Raw genomic sequence first — 25,236 nt, forward strand, 5'->3', positions numbered from 1 at the left:
CGGCCTGGGGGCACCCCACCCCATGGGCACCCTACCCCATCCCGCACCTGCTGTCTTGGAGCAGGGTGCCACCCTCCCCAGCAAGCTAAGCCCCAGGATGACTTGCCACATCTGGGCTGCGCCCACACCATGGGGAAGCTGCTCAGAGCCAGGGTCCACCTCTGTGGCACCCGTGCATGAGGGAGCTGCCTGCTAGGGAGTATTCTGTTACGCAGCCAGAAGAGGGCCCCCACGTCCCTCCATGGCTGTAGGGACCCCCCAGAGACCGCGGGGCCAGGTTACTGGCTACCCAGCAGGCAGCAGAGGGCCCCAGGGCTGAGCTGGCTCATCCTGTCCTCCTCCCTTCTGGGCGGGAGCCCTGTTGGGACTTTCAGCTGAGCTCTGATGGTGGCTCCCACCCATTCCGGGAGCAGCAGCTCTGCTGGCCTCTCTGAGGGCCACCACCCCAGGAGCCGCACACGGCTGTGCCAGGAGGGCTGGGGGCCTGCAGGGCCATCCTGTCCACTGCTGCCCCATTGGGCTCACGGTTTCCTGCCCACGGCTGCAGCTTACCCTGCCCCCCACACAGTGACACCCCCGTCCAAGGGTCCCAGCACCCCAAGCACACCCGGGAAAGGCTGGCGCCCCATTCTTTCAAGGTGGACCGTCCTCTCTCCTCTCCCAAACCTCCTCCTTTCCTGGGCCAGCTGAACATCCCAGTAGCTTCCTGCACGCCACAGGGGTCTGCCTCCTTCCCCTCTCCTCCCTCCGCTGTCCTTCCCTCCCACAGCCCACAGCCGTGCCCCTGGGTGGGGGGTGGAGGTGCCTCTGGGCACAGGGAGGGACCTGCGGAAGGCCTAGGCCATGCCCCTCCCCCAGCCCCAGCTAGGTCTTGAGGAGGGGCCGAGGGGTGCCCTGCTCACTGTCGCGGCCCACTGGGCACTGAGCTGGACATGGGTTGGCATGGGACGGCTGAGACCCACCGCCTGGCCCACCCACTCAGGAGCTCCCCAGTGGACGGGGCGGCCTATGGGGAAGGTTCTGGCTCCCAGGTGGGACGTACCTCCCGACCCCCTGTGCACACCTGTCCCAGCCCCGGCATCCTCCTGGCACCTGGGAAAGAGCAGCCTGCTGCCCACTCGCCTGCTTTGGGGGGTGCCAGCTGGATCAGCGCAACTCAGAACACATGTTCCATAGACAGCACCACGAACAATGCACTTAATTCAGAAAGATTGTGTGACCGCTTTGTAGACGGAGCCCAGCCCAGTTTAAAGTGGATCCACGTTGTGGGGGAGATGGCCTCCCGGTCCACATGTCCCACACAGGCCGGAGTGGAGGGGCCATTTCATGGCATAGGCTACGCCCTCTGGGGGCTGCAGCCTCCGGACCACCGCCCCACTGCCACACCTGGCAGGACCCCGCCTGTCCTCACCCTGGGCCCATGTGGCCCAAGTCTGGGTCTCCATGGGATTAGAGGCCTTTCAGCCACTGACCCTCCCTACATGGAGGCAGGTCATCATGGCCATGCTGGGGAGCACCCCACCCCACTGGCACCCCACCAAACGGGTGCCCCATCCCACACCTACCTTCTCAGAGAGAGCTAACCCCCAGGATGACTTGCCACACCTGGGCTGTGCCCACACTGGGGTGAAGCTACTCAGACCTCAGGAGCTGTGTGGTGAAGCTACCAGACCTCTGACTGGTCACAGGGCCTTCCCCTCTGCCGCCTCAAGGCCCCCTTCAGGCCCCCTCCTCCAGGAAGCCTTCCAGCCTGCCCACACTCGCTCTTTCTGCAGAGCTCAGGGGCTGGGCCAGGACCGACCAGACCTTCCCTCAGTCTCACTCTGCTTGAGGTCCATGGAGCAGGGATGGAGAGGGAGTTAGGAAGGAAGGAGTCGTCCACATGGAACCCAGCACAGGGTCTGGGTGAGAGCAGACGGCAGGTGCATGAGCAAAGAAGCAGTGGCACTAATTGACACCTCAGGTATGTGCTGTGCCTGCTGTATGCACTGTGCCTGCTGTGTGTGCTGTGTCTGCTGTGTGCCCTGTGCCTGCAGTGTGCACTGTGCCTGTAAGGTGCCCTGTGCCTATGTGTGCCTTGAGCCTGTTGTGTGCCCTGTGCCTGCTGTGTGCACTGTCACTGCTGTGTGCCCTGTGCCTGCTGTGTGCCCTGTGCCTGCTGTGTGCTCTGTGTCTGCTGTGTGTGCTGTGCCTGCTGTGTGCACTGTTACTGCTGTGTGCCCTGTGCCTGCCATGTGCCCTGTGCCTGCTCTGTGCCCTGTGTCTGCTGTGTGTGCTGTGCCCACTGTGTGCGCTGTGCCTGCTCTGTGCACTGTGTCTGCTGTATGTACAATGATCTACTGTATGCACTGTGTCTAGTGCAAGGACAACAGAGGTGAAAAAGGCTGACCTGTGTTCTGCTCTCAAGGAGTGGCTCTCTGGGGAATAAGAAGCTCTGACTTGTGGTGTTTGCCAATTTCCGTGGTGTAAATGCTCCCACTCTGGCAAATTTCATTGCCTGACATCACTGAGCGTGCAGTTGGGAAAACATGTGTGCAATCAGCTCTTGTGAGCCAGTGTCAGTGGCTCCAGAGCCCCACTGTGTGACATCCTGTGACACATACAATCTCTGGTCCCCACGCTAGCGTCTCTCACAGATGGGGAGGCGGAGGCTCAGAGGGGCCACACAGCTCCTGAGTTGTAGCGCCAGGGTTTGAACCCGGGTCTCCCTGGCTCTGCAGGCTTGGCTTTCCCCGGAGCCCTGCTGCCCAGACAGTGTCACCCACGGTCGCCAGCACCGTGGGGGCAGTGCCCAGAAGGCATCTGCTGCAGACTCTGCGCTCTGAGCAGGCCTCTGCTGGGGAGTCAGATGATGCTCTGGCCTTTCCAGATCAGGAGGGTTAAGGCTGCCCTAGAGTCCAGGTAGACTGGGCCCATACCTCAGGTGGCAGCCATTGCCCTCTGCTGCCCACTGCCCTGAGCCTCAGTGCCAGGAGTAGGGAGTGGCTCAGCCGAGGCTGGCTGCCTCCAGGTGTGGCCTGTCCTGCAGGGTGCTCCAGGGCCAAGCCTGCTTCCGCCACCTTGCAGGGTGTGGCCGGGGCCCCTCCCACCCTCCTGGCCCTGCCTGGCCTCACCTGGCACATGGACACCTGGATCCACACCCAAGGGGCCTTGGGAGGGCAGAGGCGGGCCAGCTGCCAACGCAGGGTCTGGAGGTGGTCCTCCATCTGGTTCCCTGTCTGGGAAGTGAGGCTCCAGTCTTGACCCCTCAGTCCCTAGAGGTGCCCCTCACCAATAGCAGTCAGCACCCACCGTGAGCCAGGACTCCTCGGCTCTGAGGTCGCTGTCTCAGTCCTTCTACTGGGGGGCAGGACTCCAGGCCCCACTTTCTTCCCAGCTCCCTTCCTTCTCTTGGCGACTGCTTGGCAGGCACACAGTGCGTACAGCAGACTTGGTGCACGCAGCAGACACAGCGCACACAGCAGGAAAGCAGACGCCTCGGGAAGGGCTCCGTGCATAGACACTGCTGCGTGTCCTGCGGGCTGGCATGGCCACAGACGGGCAGAGGTGGGGTGGGTCCTCTTCCCTCTGTTCCAGGATCTGGGGCGGCAGAACCTTGAGCTCACAGGGACTCTGGCGGGGATGAGCTGTGCCTGCTGCTGCTGTGTTTCCCAGGGCCTGTCCCCAGCCCCCTGGAGCCCCCTTGGCCGACTAGAGGTCTCTTCTGCATCCAGCCCACATCCACCTGCGGCCTAAGTCCCAGCGGGCTCCAAGGGCTTGTCTGGCACGTGCTGGAGGCCCCTCGAGACTCAGCGATGCCACCATGGTGACAGCGTTTCCTAGGAAACTGCAGCCAGCTGCCACCCGCCTGCCTGTGGGGTGGGGGTGGGAGGCTGCGGCTGATGCAGGCGGGGACACCCAGGCGGGAAGGTGTGTGTCCCTGTGTGTGTGTGAGAGTGGGGTGGGGAGCTGTGTGCGGGTTGTGTGTGTTCATGGGAGGTCTATATAGGGGGTGTCTCTGAGCCTGTGCAATTTTGGGTCTTCGTGGGGTATATGTCTGAGTGCCATGGGTCTGTGTCTGGGTGGCACAGGGGTGTCTGTGTGTGGGCGTGTGTATCTTGGTGTGTGTGTGTGTGTCATGGGTGTGTCTCTCTTGCCTGGGAGTTCAGCACAGGCAGCCTGGCCTACCCAGCCCCAAGCTTGCAGTGTCAGCTGGTGAGGCTGGCTCCCAGCTCCTGCCCGCCCCTGGCAGAGGCCCCTGGCCTTCTGACAAACTCCCCTTGGCAAACAACAGTGGGGCCAGCCTGCAACAGTCACTGGGGCAGAACTCAGGTCTGGCCAGGAGGGCAGCGGGACCCACTGAGGGACCAGGCAGGCCTGGGCAGTGTATGTGGCCACCGTGGCTCTCAGTGGGACGTGGACAATGTCCCCAGTTCCTGGGGTGGTCCTCAAAGCCCACTGCCCTGCAGCTTCCTGCCAGCCCAGCCCCACCCCCCTGGGCCTCTGCCGCCCCTCCTCTGCTTGTGAGGACACCAGGATGAGCCTAGCATTGGTCCCCGTGGGGCCCCACGCTCCAGCCCACAGGCTCCGAGAAGGGGCTTGCTAGTGTCTGAAGACCTCCTGGGCCTTCGACTCCTAGACTCAGAGACTAGGACTGCTGTGGGTCATCATGAGGTCGCGGGCTGGGCCGTAGGTAGGGTGGAGGTACAGGTCACCGGTGCCCTTCAGAACACACTGGAGACCAGGGTGCTCTCACACCAGGCCCTCGGCCGCTCCTCCGCCTCCCCTCCATCGGTGTGTGTGTATTACTGGGGTGGCACAGCGTCACCCCTCGCTGTGTCAGGAAGCCCAGGACCCAGCGAGGAGGAAAGACGAGAGTGACCTGTCCCCTGGGGGCTGCAGGCCTGCTCAGACCGTAGGGCCAGCCCACTCTGCTCTGTGGTCTGTGGGTGTGTGGGGCTCAGCTGGGAGACCCGGGAGCTCTGGTGGCCCTGTTTCTGGAGAGGCCAGAGGCTCCGGCACCTGAGGTGCAGGCCCAGGGACTGGATGGGGCAGGCGCAGGGCCTGGGGGTGCCCGGCCCCTGTGAGGCACCAAGGACAGAGTCGTCCTCAGTCTTTGGCTGTCAGTCGGTTCTTTGAGCCTCCATGAACTCCAGGCCCCAGAGGATGCTGTCTCCTTGGTTCTCTCAGGCTCAGTTCTCAGTCGAATGCGACACTGACACTGCTGCAGACATCTTCTTGTGGGTGCACTGCTGTCAGGGGAAGTGCAGCCTGAGGAAGGAAACAGCCCCTCTGGGAGCAGCTGGGCGACTTCCTGGAGGAGGCCGTCTCCAGGCTGTTGCTGAAGTGAGAGGGAGAGTCAGCTTGGTGAGGCTGGTGCTAGAGAAGGGAGGGACTTTCTGGACAGAGTTTTCATGGCCTGGTGCAATGAGCGAATGAGGCAGTTGGTCTTGGTCCTGCCTAGACACGGAGTCCCGGAGTCGGCATCAGGAAGTAGGCGGGGCTGGCTGGTGGAGGGCTCAGCAGGGCCGTGGAGGTGGGTCGGGGGAGGCCCTAGGAATCAAGGGGCCTGGTGCAGTCCAGGTAAAGTGCTAGCCTATAGCTGGGGCCTAGGGCCTGGGGGCTAGGGATCTGAGGTCCTGGGTGGCTGGGGGCCTGGGGACCGGGTGGTCTGGGGGCCAGAGGGCCTGGGGGGCTGGGACCTGGGGGGCCTGGAGGGCCTGGGGGGGCTGGGGGCTGTCCCAGGCAGGTCTGCAGTGTGGACTGTGGCAGAACCTTGGGGGGCTCCTTGGGAGAGAACAATGCTGGGACAAGCTGCGGAGGCCACTGCTGGAAGTTACAGGGGACAGGGCCCGAATAGGCGAAGTGTGGGGCGGCTCACCCCACCCCGGGAGCGGAGCTATCCAGAAAGCGGGTGACCTCAGGCATCCCATCCGTGTACCGTCCTGAGGTCTGCCTGGGTGAATCGGTGGTGAGAAATGGGGCTGAGCCGAAACTCCGGTGATCACTATAGCACATTCAGTGCACGAGGGCTCGTGGGCGCTCTGTGACAGGGCCTCTGCTTCCCCCTCCACGTCCAGGCCCCAGGAGAAGCAGCCCAGCAAGGCACCCCTTCCTGCAGGCTCATGGATGGGTGAAGGGCAGGGGGGCTGGATCAGGAGGGGCTTGGGCCTCACCAGGCCCAGTCACCAGCCAGCAGAGCCCCCCAAAGGGCAGGGAGCAGCCTCCCGGGGCCAGGGCAGGGACTCTGAGGGGTCTACTGTGCTGACAGTGTGGACGGCCCCAGGGAGGCCCTTTGTAAAGCAGCAGAGGTGTCCATTGCTCTGTGCACACCCTCAGGAAGAAGGGGGCTTGGGACTGGGGAGCGACAAGGAGAGAAGAAGGCCAGGGGGAGGTAGTGCCCAGGCCGCCCTGCCTCTGTTGGGTGGGGTTCCTCCGTGGCTGCCCCTCCCCCACTGTTCTGCTTCCCAGACCCCAGGAGCAGACCCCGCGTGGACACAGTCCCCGAGTCAGATGCACACTGCATCCAACATGGAGATGCTCCTCTTGGCTAATTGGCATACGTCCGCCTTAGAGGCAAACGAAAGAAAGCGTGCAGAATTTACAGTTAGCAGTCTAAACAAGCGCGTTCCCCTTTACACGACATTAGATAAAGACAAACACGATGTCCACCTGAAGCAGATGAGAAAGAATAGCCACTGTGGCCGACATCACTTTGCAGAGCCTCCGTCCAGGTGGCAGCCCCTGCTCTAGGCCCGGGGTCAGCGGGGCCAGAGCGGGCTGGCGGGGGCACCCTCCCTTCTGAGCCTTGTGGAGCAGGAATATAAATGACAGGGGCCAGGAAGTTAATTCTGCCGCCGAAAGCCTTTCTGGGGTGCAGGAGGCCGTCAGGCTTTGTCCAGCGTGAGCGCAGTCTGGGGGGCGGGGAGGGCTTCACTATGTAATTCTCGCCGAGTCTGATTCAGCACAGTTCTGCCAGTGCGAGAAGCAGCTCTCCTTGGTTTCCGGAAGCAGCAGCAGAACCACGGTTTTGATGGTGGAGAATGGTCTTTGTTCAAATTAATTCAGCCACCGTGGACACTGGGTTGGGCACGGTGGAGCCACAAATCCTGCTGGTGGCTCACCCGCAGGACTCTGGCCCCAGAGAAGCCAGGAGTGGGGGCTTCTTCTGGGGATGGGCGCCTGGCAGCACCCGTGTGCGGGGTGGGGCCGGGCCGGGTGGAGGGCTCTGTCCGTGGTCCAGTGTGGACTGAGCCCACTGGGAGGGGGTCCTGGTCCTTCCCTGATCACAGGCAGGGCTCCCCGGTGGCGTGCAGGCAGGGCTCGGTGCCGTGGCCCCACTGGACCCGCAGGAGCCTGAGAAGGACCTCAGTTCCTGCGACGGAGAATTTCACGTGTCCGTGTGGCCGAGCCGCGCACCCTACTGTTTGGTCCACACCAGCCCAGATGTCGCTGTGAAGGCGTTTCTTAGAAGAGGTTTAATGTCTACAGTCAGTGGATTCTGAGTGAAGCAGAGTACCCTGCATGGAAAAAACACGCTCTGTTTCTCCCTCACTCATACAGGTGACACCAGATATGTGAGGTTTTCCCCACACTAAGCGATCCTCTGCCACACCAGTGGGGTGTCCCACAGGCCTAGTCAATTCTGACACTGGCCAGAGTTAGGGCAGACCCCACAGGTCAAGACTCAGTCTCACAACACTGCCCCCTTCAGGCACCAGGCGCAAGTAGCTGATCCCCCAGGGTACCCACAACCTCTGTCCCACAACTCTGCTGCAAGCCGGAGCTTCCCATGAGCCCCTGCCCGCCCCAGCCCCACAACAGGGGTTAATTATTTGCTAGAACAGCTCACAGAGCTCAGGGGAGCGCTGACGTACGTTGACCAGTGTATTATACAATAAGGGACACAGACGAACAGCCAGATGAAGAGACACAGGGCGAGGTCTCGAAGGGTCCCGGGCACAGCAGTTTCTGTCCCTGTGGAGTTGAGGTCGCCACCCTCCTGTGGCGTGGATGTGCCCACCAACCTGGAAGCTCTCTGACCCCCGCGCCTCAGAGGTTTCTACGGAGGCTTCATCACGTTGGCACGATTGATCACTGACTCAGTCTCCAGCCCCTCTCCCCTTCCTCGAGGATGGGGAAGCGAGGGTGAAATTTCCAAGCTTCCTGTCATAGTCTGGTCTTTCTGATGACCAGCCCCCATCCAGGAGCCCACCAGAATCACCTCATCAGAACAAAAAACATTCCTATCACTCAGGAAATTCCAAGGGATTTAGGAGCTCTGTGTCAGAAACTGGGGGCTCTCCATGAGGTGGCGGGCCTCGTCTAATCAGTTGAAGACCTTAAGAGAAAAGGACAGGGATCCCCCGAGGAAGAAGGAATTCTGCCTCCAGATGGCCTTCAGACATCAGCTCTTCCCTGGGTCTGCAGCCTGTGGCCTGCCCTGCAGACTTCAGACTTCCCCGCCTCCACAATCGTGTGGGCCAGTTCCTTAAAATAAATCTCTCCCTCCCTCTCTCTCTCTCACAGATGCACACACGTCCCACTGGTTTTGTTTCTCTGGAGAATCCTGACTAACACAGCAGCCCAGCAGTGACGCTGCGGGGGTGGGGGGCCTCTGTGAGAAGGGGCAGAGCCCACAGACACCCCACGCCCAACCCTTCTATTGCCGCCTCCTTGCTGGGCGTCCAGGTCCCCTCTCCATCCTGGATCTGGTTCACTGGGGTTGCAGCCTGGGGTCAAGAGACTGCAAGGCTCAGAGTTGGGTGGGGGCCGAGGCCAGGGAGGGGGTTGGGGAATGGCTACCAGACGAAATACAGGACATTCAGTTAAATTTGAATTTCAGATCAACAATGAGTGGTACAGACTTACACTAAAATTATTATTATTTTTTTCTGCTTTATCTCCCCAAATCCCCCCGGTACATAGTTGTATATCCTAGTTGCAGGTCCTTCTGGTTGTGGCATGTGGGACGCCGCCTCAACGTGGCCTGATGAGCGGTGCCATGTCCACCCAGGATCCAAACCGGCAAAACCCTGGACCGCTGCAGCAAGCATGCGGACTTAACCACTCGGCCACGGGGCCGGCCCCTAAAATTATTTTTTATTGATCTGAAATTCAAGTCTCACTTTGCTTCAACTTTGAGTTTTTAATTTACCAACCCCATCCACCCTATGAGGGGCATTGGGCTGGGTGGACACAGGGACAGCCCTGTGTGCCATGTGAGGGTCCAGCTTGGCCTTGTCCACACTCCTTTCCACCCCAGCCCGCCTGCCCTGGCGCCGCCTCCTGAAAAGGAGCTCCCATCACCCAGGGCCTCTGTGGAGGGGCTGGAACCAACAGTCTCAGGACAAGGGTCCGTGCTGCAGGCAGGGGCTGGACCAGGGGGCAGGGGCCCTTGTCTCCATGCATCTCTGCCGGATCGGCTCAGTTCGTCGTTTTCTGGTCTTTTCCAGAGCGTCTGGTGTTGGCTGGACACTGAGCTCCAGCCGAGAGACTCCACGACACTCACAGGGAAACCGGGATCAGGGAGGGCTGACCTGTGAGAGCCCCGGGTTCAGCCGGAGCATCGGGACATGAAGCTGCTCGTGCCCCTCCCATGGGCTCTCTGGGGTTCGGGTCCCACTGGGCACCCCTGAGAAGAATGGAGGCTGCCAGAGCCTCACGTCCAGGCCCCACTGAGTGCAGAGAGATCAGCAGCAACATGACCCCACACCAGCCCCTTTCTCTGCAGCCCCCGGCCAGTTTGGAAGGACCAACACTGAGGGGACCCGGCCTTGGCATCGGGTCTTCTCAGGCTTGGCCTGGACCCTGGGGCGCACAGTGGCATCTGGCCTTATGGCAAGGCTGGGATTTCCTTCAGGGCAGCCTCTCCGTCAAGGCCTGGGGTGGCCTGTCCCCGAGCCCCCTCCAGTAGAACAGGCTCAGGTGCCCGGATGCAGGGCCGGGGCCATCCTCAGGACCACCCTGCCGGCCACCCTCTGTGCATCTTTCTTGCTCTGTTCTGATTATAACAATGGCAGCCGCTCAGCGTACGTTAGTAGAAAATGCAAAAAAAATTTAAAGAAGGAAATTAAAACAACCCATAATCACAGGCAACAGAGATAATTGTGGTGGCCTCTGGTCTATTTCCTCTGGGGAGCTAGGCACACACACGCACACGCACACACACGTACACACACATAGATACGTGCATATATACACAGAGAGGACAGTTGAGATAATTCTGTACACATCATTTCACACACACTTTTTCATGCATTAAAATTTGTCCAGAAGAGGATTTGGATGGCCGCCCGCTGTCCCACTATGTGGGACACTATGTGGGACTCACATAACGACGTCATCGCTCCTGCGTCTTGGACATGCTGTTTGCTTCCATGATTGCTCTCTCCTGAGCAACTCCTGAGGTGCGTCTGCCCTGTCTGGAGAGGTCATACTCCCTCGGAGGGTCCTCTGGGGAGATTACTGGGTCCAACTGTGAGGACCCTCCAAAGGCTCTTGGGGTACAGGGCCGAGGACCTTAGGCCAGCCTGTGACCCGGGCAGCCCCAAGGGACTCGGCTCCTCAGGGTCTGACCCTTCGAGATGCTCAGACTAAACGTCGACTTCCCTAAATTCTGCCATTCAGACCCTTTGCACTAAGCCGCCCAAAACAGCTGGCAGCGAGACCTGGAGGGGCAGGATGGGATGGGGACGAGGAGGGCCCGGCAGGGTGTGGCCTGGTGGGCGCCAGCAGTGGGCACAGGAGGCCCTGGTCAGGAGCACAAACCCGCCTGCATCCGGCGCCCCAGGGCCGCAGGGCAACTTTCATGCATCTTTAAGGATGTTTGTCCAATTTTAAAAATTTTAGAGGATGCCCTATTATTTTTTATTCTTAACTTTTTTAAAAATAGTTTTATTGAGATATAACTCACAAACCATACAGTTCGCCCATTCAAAGTGTACTGTTCAGTGGTTTTCAGTGTATTCACAGACATGGGCAACAATCACCATGGTCCATTTTGGAACAGTTCATCAGGTCGAACGTGTATTAATTGTATTAAGCAACTCCTGGGGCTGGCCCTGTGTCATAGTGGTTAAGTTCAGAGGGCTCTGCTTCAGTGGTCTGGACCGACAGGTTTGGATCTTGGGCACAGACCTACACCACTTGTCAGCCATGCTGTGGCGGTGACCCAAATATAAAGTGGAGGAAGACTGGCACAAATGTTAGCTCAGGGCTAATCTTCCTCAGCAAAGAAGAGGAAGATTGGTAACAGATGTTAGCTCAGAACAATCTTCCTCAGCAAAAAAAAAAAAAAAGCAACTCCATATCCTTTAGCCACCAGCCCCACCTCCACATTCCTCCCAGCTCCTGGCAACCATGATCTGCCTTCTGTCTCTATAGGTTTCCCTTATCTGGACTCTTCATATGAATGGCACTGTACCATCCGTGGACTTTTGCATCTGGCTTCTTTCATTTAGAGTCACGTTTTCAAGGTTCATCTGTGTTGCAGGGTGAGTCAGCATCTCATTCCTTTTTATGGCCAAGTAATATTCCACTGTATGGATAGGCCACATTGTGTTTGTCCAACTACCCATTGGTGGACATTTGGTTGTTTCCACCTTTGGCTACCGTGACTAAAGCTGCTCTGAGCATTTGTGTACTGCTTCCGTGTGGACGTGTTTCCATTTCTGTTGGGCTCGCATCTAGGAGCAGGACTGCTGGCCCGTATGGTGACTCTGTCTGACCTTTTGAGAACCGCGAGACTGTTTTTGAAAGTGGCTGCACCATTCCGCATTCCCACGGGCAGTGAGGGCACGGTATTATCTGCCATCTCATCTGAGATCCTCGTGGGTGTCAAGTGGTCCCAGGTGCTCGCTCACTGCGTGTCCTAGTGAATAGCTGAGCGACCACGTCCAACAACAGGAGGTCAGATAAATCAACCACAGCAGGCCACAAAGGGCACACGCCAAAGGAACGGATTCTAGAAAATGTGAAGGGGCATTGGAAACATTCGTGTGAACAATTAAGAAGATCACGAAACCACGGCCAAAACCTGAAGGCAGAAACAGAGGCAAAAGTTAAACTGGCCGAAACCCCTAGTCTTCCTGATGCCATTTTTAAAGGGTGTTTTATTTATTTTTCTTCTCCTTAGGATATGTTATTCTTAGAATAAAATGCATTGCTACATAGGAAAGGGCTGAGAAGAGCTCCTGGGCACTGTCGTTATTGATGTAGCTTTTGTTATTATATTTCAGTAAGCCTTATTGTTTTCTCCTCGAGGAGAAGGGGTGTGTCTTGGTCAATTATGGATCTTCCCAAACATATGTCATAGTATAAATATTTGGACTGAATTTAGATCACGGGCTAGGTTTTCCAAGTCTTGTATAATATTTTTAATTCTAGTAGAACCATCGTCTCTGTTCTGTAGACAACGGAAGTCTAGACACTCCTGCCCACATGATCCTTGGGGCATCTCTTCAGGAACAGCTGCTCCTGCAAAGGGAGCCTGGAGCGCCTTGAGGGGCCGGGTGACCAACCAAGGAGTGAGCTTGTTCCTTGCTGCCAGTGGCCTTTAACCTAAGAGGTAGCTTTTTATTTATTTATGTATTTATGTATTTATTTATTATTTTTTTTCTTCTTTATCTCCCCAAATCCCCCCTGGCACATAGTTGTATATCTCAGTTGCAGGTCCTTCTAGTCGTGGCATGTGGGACGCCACCTCAATGCAGCCTGATGAGCGGTGCTGTGTCCGCGCCCAGGATCCGATCAGCGAAACTCTGGGCCGCCTGCAGCAGAGCGAACTTAACCATTCGGCCACGGGGCTGGCCCCTATGTATTTATTTTTAATTTTTTTCTTTCTTTTTACCTTTTGACCCCCTTCACCCATTTCTCCCACCCTCCTTCCCCACCTCTGGCGACCACCAATCTGTTCTCTGTATCTACACACTTGGCTGTTTTTGTTTTTGTTTTTAATTCTACTTATAAGTGAGATCCTTGGTACTTGTCTTTCTCTGTCTGGCTTATTTCACTTGGCATAGTGCCCTCAGGATCCATCCATGTTGTCGAAAGTGGCAGGGTTTCATTCTTTTTTATGGTTGACTAATATTCCTTTGTGCATGTATTCCACATCTTCTTTATCCATTCATCTACTGATGGGCACTCAGGTTGCTTCCATATAGTGGCTATTGTAAATAGCGCTGCAATGAACATAGGGGTGCAGACATATTTTTGAGTTGCTGTTTTAATTTTCTTTGGATAAATACCCAGAAGTCGAATTGCTGGATCTTGCGGTAGTTCTATTTTTAATTTTTTGAGGAATCTCCATACTGTTTTCCACAGCAGCTGCACCAGTTTACATTCCCACCAACAGTGCACGAGGATTCTTTTTCTCCACAACCTCGCCAAGACTTATCTCTTGACTTCCTGATGATGGCCGTTCGTTCTGACAGGTGTGAGGAGATGCTCCCTGTGGTTTTGATTTGCATTTCCCTGATGACTAGGGATGTCGAGCATCTTTGCATGTGCCTGTTGGCCATCTGTACATCTTCTGTGGAAAAAGGTTATCCAGATGCTCTGCCCATCTTTTAATCGGATTTTTTTTTTTAGCTATATAGCTGTATGTGTTCTTTATATATTTTGGATATTAATCCCTTATCAGAGATATGATTTGCAAATATTTTCTACCATTTGGTAGGTTGCTTTTGCATTGTATTAACTGTTTCCTTTGCTGTGCAGAAGCTTTTTAGTTTGATGTTATCACACCTGTTTGTTTTCACTTTTGTTGCCTTTGCTTTTGGTGCCAGATTCAAAAAATTATGGCCAACACCAATGTTAAGAAGCTTACCACCTGTTTTCTTTTAGGAGTTTTATGGCTTCAGGTCTTACGTTTAAGTCCTTGACCCATTTTGGTTAGTTTTTGTGTATGGTGTAAGATAGTGGTCCAGTTTCATTCTTTTGCATGTGAATATCTAATTTTCCCAACACCATTTATCCTTCGCCCATTGTATATTCTTGGCTCCTTTGTCATAAATTAATTGACCATAAATGCGTGGGTTTATTTCTGGGCTCTCCACTGTCTTCCATTGATCTATGTGTCAGTTTTTATGCCAGTACCATACTGTTTTGAGGACTACAACTTTACAGTATAGTTTGAAATCAGGGAGTGTGATGCTTCCAGCTTTCTTCTTCTTTCTCAGGATTGCTTTGGCTATTTGGGCTTTTTTGTGGTTCCATATAAATTTTAGAATTATTTGTTCTATTTATTTGAAAAATGTCGTTGGAATCTTAGTAGAGATTACATTGAATCTATAGATTGCTTTGGGTAGTATGGACATTTTAACAATATTGATTCTTCCAATCCATGGGCACAGAATATCTTTTTTTACTATCATTTGTGTTTTCTTCAATTTCATTCATTACTGTCTTGTAGTTTTCAATATACAGGTCTTTCACCTCCTTGGTTAAATTTATTCCTAGATATTTTTTTCTTTTTGGTACAATCGTAAGTGGGATTGTTTTATTTCTCTTTCTGATAGTTATTAGTGTATAGAAGTGCAACAGATTTTTGTGTATTAGTTTTGTATCCTGCGACTTTACTGAATTCATTTAATTGTTCTAACAGTTTTTTGATGGATTCTTTAGGGATTTCTATATATAATATCATGCCATCTGCAAATAGTGAGTTTTACTTCTTCATTTCCAATTTGGATGTCTTTTACTTCTTTTTCTTGCCTAATTGCTGTGGCTAGGACTTCCCATACTATGTTAAATATAAGTAGCAAGAGTGGATATCCTTGTCTTGTTCCATATTTTTTAGGCTTATTTTCTATTTACAAAAGCAATCTGTGCTCCTTACAGAACAATCACAAAATATTGACAATCAAAAATCATGTCCCAAACCACCCCCAATCCCTCATACATCCCAAGACAGCTCCTGCTAACCCTGGTCTTGTCTTCTCAGGACTGCCCCATGCCCATGCACGTACACGCGTTGGTAAGCGAAGTGAGATCCTGGCACACCACTGCCTCACAACTAGACCGTTAACCAGCCCCCAAAGGCTGAACATTTAGGTTCCTCCAAACATTTCCCTCACCAACACCCAGCAGGAGGAGCTGGCGAAAGAGAGGAAAAGAGAGAGCACAAAGCAGGGAATTCAGTGTCTTTAGAGACAAACTGAAATATTTACAGATCAAAAGAGCTGGCAACAGAAGAATGTGGGGTGGACAGGGGGCCTCGGGCATGATGGCCCTTGTTAACATTTTGTGCAGGGTTGGCCACATCCATAACAAAAAACAGGAGAGGACCAGAAAAGTTCTGAAAAAAATTGAAGAAAATGCGTGTGGGGCTTACAAGGTTGCACAACCACCGCAAGGCTTTCGCAGCCCAGATGGGCAGGGCTGGGGGCTGCTTCTCAATCATATCTCTTCCAGGCTAACCGGTTCCTGCCAGGCTCCTCCTGAGGTCCCTGGAGCTGGCGACAGGTCCATGCTTGCGAGCAGGAGGGTCCCAGACCTCACTCAGACCCTGGTGGGGACGGCCCAGTCCCACTCCTTCCTGGACCTCAGTCGGGTAACACCTCAATCTTTTTAATACAGAAATAACTTACAAGTATCAGCAATAGGTTAGCTCTTTATCAGAGCTTCAATTTTTGTATGAATATTTATGAGCTGCTGCAAGCTCCACTGAGTGAGCGTGGGAGACCCGCAGCCTGGAAGCTCCCACTGCGAGCTGAATGGTGAGGCCCCAGACCCCGGGCTTTAGGAAGGGCCCCGCCCCTGTCTGCAGCTTCCGCCTTGGGCCACCCAGGCTCATGCCCCAGGGCGCCCCCATGCTCTGCTCCCCTTCTCAGCCCTCAGCTCCACCCTCCCATGCTCACTCCACCCCTGCCTCACTCACCCCAACCCCACCTCACTCAGCCCAATCTCCCTTCATTCACTCCAACCTCCCCTCACTCACCCCAACCCCCCTAATTCACCCCAACCTTACCTCACTCACCCCAACTCCCCTTCACTCACCCCAACCCCGCCTCACTCACTCCAATCCACCTTCACTCACTCCAACCCCTCCTCACTCACCCCCCAGGGCACCCCCATGCTCTGCTCCCCCTCTCAGCCTTCAGCTCCACCCTCTCATGCTCACTCCACCCCCACCTCATTTACCCCAACCCGGCCTCACTCACCCCAACCCCGCCTCACTCACCCCAACCCCGCCTCACTCACCGCAACCCCGCCTCACTCACCCCAACCTGCCTCACTCACCCCAACCCCCTCACTCACCCCAACCCCCTCTCACTCATCCCAACCCCCCCTCACTCACCCCAACCCGCCTCACTCACCCCAATCCTCCGTCATTCACCCCAACCCTCCTCACTCACCCCAACACCCCCACTCACCCCAACCCCCTCTCATTCATCCCAACCCCCTCTCACTCATCCCAACCCCCCCTCACTCACCCCAACCCGCCTCACTCACCCCAACCTGCCTCACTCACCTCAACCCCGCCTCACCCTCACCCTGCCTCACCCCCAATGACCCCCCACCCCCACCTGACCCCTCACCCCCTCTCATCTCTCACCCCTATCGCCTCCCTTACCCGCCTCTCACCCCTCATCCCTGTCACCCCTCTCACCCCCTTGCCCCACCTCACCCCTCACCTCGGCCTCACCCCTCACCCCCGCCTCACCCCTCACCCCTCTCTCACCTCCCATCACCCCCCTCACCCCCCCCCACGTTGCCCCCCCCAGCACTCTGGCTCTTGGAAGAACTGGCCGGCCCCCCTCGGGGGTCCTCTAGAACGGGGTGTTGGGGCCCAGGCTGTGTTCCCACACAGGGAGCACGAGTTCTTCCCCCACGTCCTCTCCAGAGGTCCAGGCCCCCTGCCCCAAGTTATGGGGACACACTGAGAGAGACGCTGCTGCTGCCGTTGTCTCCTCCTGGTGTTTCGAGGGAGGCCCAGCAGCGGAAATGCAGCCTTCATTGGGCGTGAAGGGAGTTGGGGAGGATGCCTCTGAGGGATCGGCAGCTAAGCTCAGGTTTCCTCCCGGGACATGCCCCAGCCCCTCAGGGTCCTTGGGAACACTGGGCACCCCAGGTCTCCTGTCTAATGTTGACATCTAGGGACAGAATCGGGCCTCCATGTGCCCCTGAGCACGAAGGAGGCCCCCGGTTACACCTGACACGCTCTCCAGATTGTGTCTGCTTCTCTGTCGAGTGTCCGTCCTGCAAATGAGAGACTGGCTGTGTCCGTGACTGGCGTCTGCGTCTGCGATCAGGGGCTGCATCGCCGTGCAGGGGCTGCGTCCTGGTCAGGGGTTGTGTCCTGGTCAAGGGCTGCGTCCTCATGCAGGGGCTGGGTCCTGGTCAGGGGCTGCGTCCATGGTCAGGGGCTGTGTCCCCATGCAGGGGCTATGTCCGCAGTCAGGGACTGTGTCTGAGGGCCTGGCACATAGGTGCCCACCCTGGGAACTTGCTGGGCACTCATCTCCATGGGTGGTGGCAGGAGGGCAGCGGGTAGGTGAGTTCTGGTGGCAGGTGGGCCGCCGAGCTGCCTTGAGATGACACTGTCCCATGAATGCCACAAGGACCTTCTGGGTGTCCACTATCAGAGAAGAAGTGGGGTCTCTATGGTTCCAGGGCCACAATCTGCTCTCAACCCTGGGGTCCTACTGAGGCCTGGGCCTGGGCTGCAGGTGGAGCCCGGGCTGCAGGTGGGGCGTGGGCTGCAGGTGGGGCGTGGGCTCCAGGTGGGGCCCAGGCTGCAGGTGGGGCATGGGTTGCAGGTGGGGCATGGGCTGCAGGTGGGACCTGGGCTGCAGGTGGGGCCGGGGCTGCAGGTGGGGTGTGGGCTGCAGGTGGGGCCCGGGCTGCAGGTGGGGCGTGGGTTGCAGGTGGGGCCAGGGCTGCAGGTGGGGTGTGGGCTGCAGGTGTGGCCTAGGCTCCAGGTGGGGCCAGGGCTGCAGGTGGGCCACCCCAGCCTTGGGTTCCTGGTGCCCCTGGTCCTGGTGGCGCTGGCCTGCCAAGGACAACGGGGATGGAATCTCTCAGTCCACTCTGTCCCCAAAGCTGCAGAGCATTTCTTTCCCAGGCCTGAGGAGGTGCTGCCATGACTGCGGGAACTGTCAGCACCGCGCAGGCCCACCCCACGTTCTGCAGCGCTGGGGGCTTCCTGGAGAAGGCCTGTGCTCAGTGCTTCCTTCCTTCAAGTGCCTGGGGCTGTGAGGAGGCCCCGCGGGGCCTGGACACCCTCCCTGCTGCCGGCCGCCTGGTCACTGCTCATCCAGGACTGGGCTCTAGCTGGGTGGCAACAGATTCCCCGTGGCTCTGTCCACACCCTGGAGGCTCAGGTGGCCACCAGAGATGTGGGAGGCTGAGGGGGAGGTGGCTGGGCTTGGTGGCCACAGGAGTTGGGGGCAGTGTGGGAGGGGTGCCCTCACCTCTGCAGGCACACTGGGGCAGTGAGGCTGTGTAGCTGGACCCGTCCCTCTCCCACCCAGGATGAGAGCTGACTCTGAGCCACCACGGTGGGGGCAGTGGGGACCTCAAGAATGGGCCAGGGCACCTTTGACCTGCAGAAGCAATGTGGTGGGGCCGGAAGCTCCCACAGCTTCCTTGGAGAGACCCAAGGCAAGGCCATTGTTAGTGAGCTGTTGTTGATGTGGCTTGCTGAGTCGAGGAGTTGAAAGATTTCTTGGACCCTCAAGGTCTGGCAGTAGCACTCTTTTCTTTACAGAATAGCGTGGGGACAGGACCCATGGACAGTGAAGAGCTGCTGCCTGGTTTGAGGGTAGGGCTAAATTTAAAGCACACGTATATGAGTTATCTCTTTACAAGACAAAGGAAAGAATATGTAAAAAAAAGTCATTAAAATGGTATCAGTGCAGGTGGGGTCTGGTTATTGGGTGTTCCTATAACTTTAGATAAGAATCAGATCGGATTAAGTAAATGGCTGAAGCCACCACCTTAAATATCATCTTCAGCTAAAGACAAAGGAGGATGTTGGTGGTGGTGGGGGGGTCGGTTACATGAGGTTACCACACAGTAAACAAGAACGAGATTATTATGCAGACTTAAGTCCTTGCTGTCCCCATTAAGAGTTTCTAGAGATAAGGTCATCCCCCCTTCCTCCTGGTGCAGAGGGAGACACCCCCACAGATGGAGACTTCCTTCACAAATGCAAACGCCTCTCATCAAAGGGCAAGCAAACTCTACCTTTCAGAGTCTCTTTCCTGACTGCAGTTTTCAAAAGTAACCAGCCTAAAATCATCCTCATCATTGTGACTGGAGGTCCGTCCTGGGCAAGGCTGGGCCTGCAGGGGACAGACAGTCGAGGCACCTGCAGCACCAGGGCAGCAGCGCTGCCCCCTCTGCCCCGCATGAGCTGGGCTCACATGGCTGTGTCCAGGGGCATGAGGCCCTGGCCAGAGCAACACTTCCTGGCGACGCCCAGCCCCTCCTGCTTCCAGCCTGTCTCCCCACTGCCCCTTCCCAGCTGGGGGGCTCACAGGGAGTGGGGCACGAGGGAGGTGGTTTTAGGCCCTGCAGAGGGACAAGGCCCTGGTCAGCTTCCGGGGCCCCGGCAGCAGAATAAAGGTGGGCATGAGGGTGAGGAGGGCAGGAGAAGGTGGGATCCCCTGGGTGAGCTCTCCTGCTTCTCCATCCTGCCCCCCTCCCCCATGGGAAGGAGCCTGGCTTTGACACTGGTCAAATGCCAAGGAAGCCTCAGGTACAGTGCATTCCGGAAGCGAGGAGGCCTGGGGAGGGCTCCTAGACTGACCGGCTGAGACACGGCCTCTCAGCTCCCTGCTGACTCACACCCTGAGAGATGCAGAGGAAGTGCAAACAGGAGGAGCTGCAGGAGGGGGAGGGAGAAGGAAGCAGAGGAGGGGGAGGGGGAGGAGGAGGGGAAGGGTCAGGGAATAAAAGGAGGGGGCCGGGAGGAGGAAGATGAGGGGGAGGAGAAGGTGGAGGGTGGAGGGAGGGGGAGGTGGAGGAGGGGGAGGCAGTGATGGGGAGAAAGAAGGGGCCTGGGCTGAGGGGAGGGCCCAGCCTGGGCCATGAGGGCCTCCCTGAGCTGAGCCTTCTGTGGCTGCTCCTGAGGGCCCTGGGCACTGGCAGGCCATGGCCACATGTGTCGACAGGCAGAAGGGTCTAGAAGAGCTGCCAGGGAGGGGTCAAGTGGATTCGGTGGGGTCCCTGGGAGAGTAATACCTGAGTCCCCACCGCCAGCCCCTGCCTAGGGGAGCTGTGGGGTCCCCTGGGCTGGGACTTCCTGCGAGGTCTTCCGGCCTCGCTCTGAGTCAGGAGCCAGCAGGAAGCGGTCCTGAGGGTTTGCCCACTGGGCCTCACGGCCTGCCCTGAGGAACTGGACGATGGGCCTCTCCCTCTGCAGGCTCAGGAGGGCCGTCTCGGGCAGTGCTGTGGGGTGAGGGGCTCTCAGGGCAGCCCACATGTCTTGGGGTCCGCAGATAGCAAGAGGGGACGTTGGGTGGGGGGGTCTGTGGGAGCCAAGCCATGGCCCCCAATCCGGAGTCACAGGGAGGAGGCTGGCCTGACCATAGGCTCCCAGGGGCCTTGGGCAGGGCCCAGATGGGCCGGGCATGGGGTGGGGGCAGATCTGTGTGAGAGGCCGTGGGTATGAGCATGTGGTGTGAGCTCATGAAAGCCTGGGTTGAGCCAGGGCCCATCCTCCCAGCATCCTCCTCCTCTCCTTCCCCCTCTGCCCTCCCCCTCTCCTCCCTGAATCTGTCAAACTACCAGCCTCCGGACTGCCCCTGTCCTGACCGCCCTGGGACCCACGGGCACCAGGGTGCTTGGCACAGTCTTCTCAGGTCCCTGTTTTTATGTAGAGCTCAGACAAGAAGCACCATTCCTAGTTTTCTTCAAGGCCAACCCCGACCTGGAGAACCACCTTCTCGTCTCCTTGGCAACTCCGCCTCAGAACCACAGCAGCTCAGGGCCTGGGCGAGGCCGCCATGTGGGGCGGCTGGAAAAGCCGGTTCTCTGGGGCCTCCTGCCCCTGGCCAGCCTGTGCTAACAGGTGGGTCCCAGGGTTCAGGAATGCTTGGGAAGGCTCTGGGCTCGGCAGCGGGGCAGCCAGGAGCCAGGTGAGGCGGGGCTGGGCTGACCCACCCTCGGACCCCCCTCACCAACTCCCAGGGGACCCAGGGTGACCATTCCCTGCTGAACCCACAGGCCTCCTGGCAGGATAGGCTCCACGAGACTCCTCAGACCCCAGAGGAGGGGAGGCCAGGGCAGGGGAGAGGGAGGCCTGGGGTTGGGGGCCGCTGGGAGGCCGGGGGCCATGGAGCTGTCCCTTGTCTCTGTCAGGCGAAGACAGAGGCGGGAAACAAATGGCCTGTCAAGATTCCTAATTAAGGTACCGCGTAAGTGATGGCTCTCTGCTCGGACCAAGGAGAACCAGCCAACACCAGCTGCTGCAGGACCAGCCCATTTGCTCTGGCCAGAGGAGGAGATTCGCAGCGCTGAGTTCAGTGTCCTGCTAGGAAACAGGAGCTTTTCAACCACAAAGGAAGGAGAGAGAAGCCCCACGAGAGGCAGGATGAGACCCTGGCTCCCACTTTCTCCCCCTCTAGGGGTGCCCCCTCTGCCCTGGGGACCAGGGTCCCGCCCAGCCCAGCTCAGCCCAGCCCCAGCTGGGAGAGGGGTCAGTGTGGCCACCCTGGGCCCCCGAAACAATTCTGGGGACTTATGGCTTTGTCTTGCATTTTCTGTTCTTTATATAAATCACGTTTTAATGAAATAAAGTATCATAAAAGCTGCTCATTACAGAAAATATGAACATACAAAAAGAAGTTTCCGTTTGGGGGAGAAATGGAGAAGAGAGTACAGAAGTGGAGGACAGGGGTGGAAGGCCATGGAATGTTCTGTCTGTCTTCCAGGACACATCCCGCTGGCTGACAGGTGGGTTGAGTGTGCCAGGGCCTGCCCTGGGGGCTCTCCATGGGGCCCAGGGACAGCGCATGGACATCAGGGAGGGGCAGATGGGTGCTCAGACCCCTGGCCTTCCCCCCCCCGCCCCGGGCTCTCTGGCACACCCCGCCCTGCTGGCCCCTTGGCCCAGAGCCAGGTCCCATGTGGAGGGGGTGGCAGTCACCACAGAAGAGACAGGGACACTTGGTAACTGAGCCCCTGGGTGCAGGCTGACATTTAAGTCCCAGCCTGACTGACCCGGGCTCTCCCTCAGGCCTCAGACAGGCCACCCAGCCTCCCCACTCCCGCACCAGGCGCCCACCTGGAGGAGGGTGAAGGAAAGACCTCTGCCTTGGCCCGCCAACCAGATGGGCCGGTGGGCCTCCAGGGGAGGAGGGACTGACAGGTGCGCAGGCGCCTGCTGTGAGCGCAGGCCTCGGCCAGATCCAGGGGGAGCGCAGGGCAGCTGTGGGCCTTGAGGAAGGAGGTCGGAACAAGTGGGGCAGAAAATGTGACGAGTGGGTGCAGCGGGGGAGGGAGAGCTGGAGACCCAGGCACAGTGCCCGCGGGAGATGCTGAGCCAGAGAGGGGCTGGCGTGGGGGTCGTGAGCCAGCGGAGACCTCGAGCAGCTGCGGGTCCAAGGCTGACACTGACCAGAGGGCACCGCACTCTCCATCCTTCCAGGCTGCTCCAGCCCCTCCTGAGGGAGGCCCTCCCACAGCCCTCCAAGCCATGCCCTCCCCTCCTCTGAACCTGCACCTCCATCTATGCAGCGCATGTGTCCCAAGGCGTGGGGCAAGAGGGACCCGAGCCAGGCCCTGGACCAGCCCACACCTTTTCTGCACGCCTGTCCGCGGCACGCACTCAAGAATTTGCATGGTGCTGCTCATTCCAGGGCGCCTTGTGCACGAGGGATGCACGAGGAATCCTCAAGGAGATGGTGACAACAGTGGCAACGATGATGATGACGAGAAAGGCGAGAATGGTGATGAAGAAGGTGGGCAGCGCCCGGGCCACTTGCTGGACCTGGGGGAGCCACAGCCGGCTGCTCCTCTGCCTCTCCCAGCCCTCGGGCCCCAACTCCCCAGCCCAGGAGACATTGAAAGGCAACCATGGCGCCTGTTGTGAGGATGGGCAGTAATTATACTCCCTCTCACAAAGCCTAATCAACTTCTCCTGATTAACCCGTTTTCTCTACTGGGAGGTAACTGAATCCGCTCGGAGCCAGCTGTGTGGACAGAGCAGCTGGGGACCCACTTGGCTACTTGTGGCGTGGAGATTTCGGGAACAACATCTTTGGTTTTGAAAAGACATTTTCTATTCCCACTGGCATATGTGATTCACAGGCTGTCAATGTTTCCTCTAGAGCAGAGGTCCTTAATTCAGGGGGTCTGTGAACTCGGACAGGAGAAAATGACACTTCCCCTTCACTAACCTCTAACTGAAATTTAGCACTTCCTTCCATCAGGAACGTCCGTGGTCCCCGGGCTTCAGGCTCTAACAGAGCACAGACGTGTTTGTATCGCTGTTCGCTTGCTGCAGACACTGCAGTGCTGTCCACGCTCACCACAACCTCAAAACTGCGGGGGCTTTCTGGGGTTGGGTTGCACCACCCAGCGGGGGGAGCACACACGTCACCACTTCACACATCTGCTTTGTTATATTTTGATAGTTATTTCAAAATACCTGGTTTCCTTTGTAACCCTATGTGTCTTTATTCATTTAAAACATTAACAAATAGGTGAGGCCCAGGAGATTTTTAGGGCAGTGAAAGTGTTCCACGTGATACTGTAATGGTGGATATGTGTCAGGTGCATTTATCAAAATCCATAGAATGTAGACACAAAGAGTGGACCCTCAGGTAAACCATGGACGTTAATTAACAATAATGTATCGATATTGGCTCATCACTTATAACAACATCCCGCGCTAGTGCAAGTGTAAATAGGCACACTGCGTGGGTGAGGGGGTGGGAACTCTCAGTCCTATCGGCCCAGTTTTTCTGTAAACCAAAAACTGCTCTAAAAAAGTAAGTATTACATTTTTAGGGTCTATTAATTATTTTTAAAAAATGATCCCCAGGCCACCAAAGGGGCCTGACCCCTCAGAGCACTGCAGGATTTGGGGACGGCTAGCCCTGGGTCGGGCTGGCCAAGCCCCGCCAGCCAGCCTGCAGCCCGCACCAGCTGGAGGGGTCAGCCTTCGCCTCTGCTTCGGTGAAGGGGGCAGGATGGCCCGGGACCATGGCAGACCCAGCTCCACAGCCAGTGGCAGCCACAGGACAGCACACAGCCCTGGGGTGGCTTGTAAGGAAGGAGTGATCACGTTGAAAATTCAGTGTGGACACAGCTCACGTACACATGTGCACACACATGCACACAGGTGCACAGCACTGGCAAACAGCTTCACCCTTGGACCCCAGTGTGTTCCGCCCCCAGTTTTGTGGATGTGAAATTCTTCCTTAAAGTTTCTACTCTGAATGCACCCGTGGTTTAATCTCAGCCATTACATCCAAGTAATTAAATCAAAAGCTCACTTCTGAAGAGACAAAGTATTTGAGTTTCTACACCATGTTTGACGTCTGCCTGATGGTCCGGATAGTGTCCTGGTGGGCAAACAGGTCCCACTCCCAGTAAATATAACCCCACACAAACCCCTGGAGAAAGGATACGCCTTCTTGTGAAAGAGCGACCATGTGGACCATTTGGATACACAGTCTGGCAGGGTTTTCTTTTTCCATTTTAAAATCTCAGAGCCCAATTCAGATTAACAATCAAGCTAAATGATTAGAGCGAACGTGTTTGAAGTTGGAACTCAATACATCAAATATTTCAGGGAAAAAATGCACAACATATGAACCAGAAAGTAAAGATTCCTCTACAACTTAACCCAGAAGTGGTCGTTGCTTGTAGCAATTGTCGCCGGTTAGTGGGATCCTCGCTGGACAGAAGGAGTGGACAGAACGTTTACAGTCCATTCGACTACCGCGAGAAAGCAGTGCCATGCTCCCCTTTCTGCTGAAACCAATCCACCACAATAAGGCTGGAGGCCAGGGCGCACACGTCAGGCTGGGCATGCACCCATGTCCCAGCGAAGGCCAGGTGCCAGGTCCCTGGGTATTTTATGCCCACCCAGAGATGCCCGTGGGCACATGGACGGGCTCTCAAGTGCAGAGGGCTCAGCAAGGGAGGTGGGTGAAACGAAAACCCAGTCAAGGGAAGGCAATGGCTGTGGGATGGACCCAGCTCTCAGCTGTGCGAGCTTCCCTGCTGGGGCTTGGGGCTTCCGAGGCCCCATCGCTGAATGCCAGGCCGGTAGAGCCAGGGACAGGCTGCAGGGGGCAC

The 25,236-nt window shown here is 57.0% G+C and overlaps 1 protein-coding gene and 1 long non-coding RNA gene across 3 annotated transcripts in view; one reads left to right on the forward strand and one right to left on the reverse strand.

The window, feature by feature from the left end:
- Window positions 1-6,589: 6,589 nt before the first annotated feature.
- The window catches only part of PWWP2B (PWWP domain containing 2B), a 54,239-nt gene continuing 35,592 nt past the window's right edge, over window positions 6,590-25,236 (reverse strand). The window contains exon 3 of one of the 2 annotated variants that reach the window (XM_070244954.1): window positions 6,590-7,499. The gene's annotated coding sequence lies outside the window, so the exon portion shown is untranslated. The remainder of the gene's footprint in view (window positions 7,500-25,236) is intronic. The other variant, XM_023636698.2, reaches the window with a different exon arrangement.
- Window positions 20,584-23,589, forward strand: LOC111772596 (uncharacterized). Its single transcript, XR_002806602.2, has 3 exons — window positions 20,584-20,998; window positions 21,289-21,882; window positions 22,577-23,589. It is a non-coding gene; the product is annotated as an uncharacterized lncRNA (long non-coding RNA).

The sequence above is a fragment of the Equus caballus genome, chromosome 1 (genome assembly GCF_041296265.1).
Source record: "Equus caballus isolate H_3958 breed thoroughbred chromosome 1, TB-T2T, whole genome shotgun sequence".
NCBI lineage: Eukaryota > Metazoa > Chordata > Mammalia > Perissodactyla > Equidae > Equus > Equus caballus.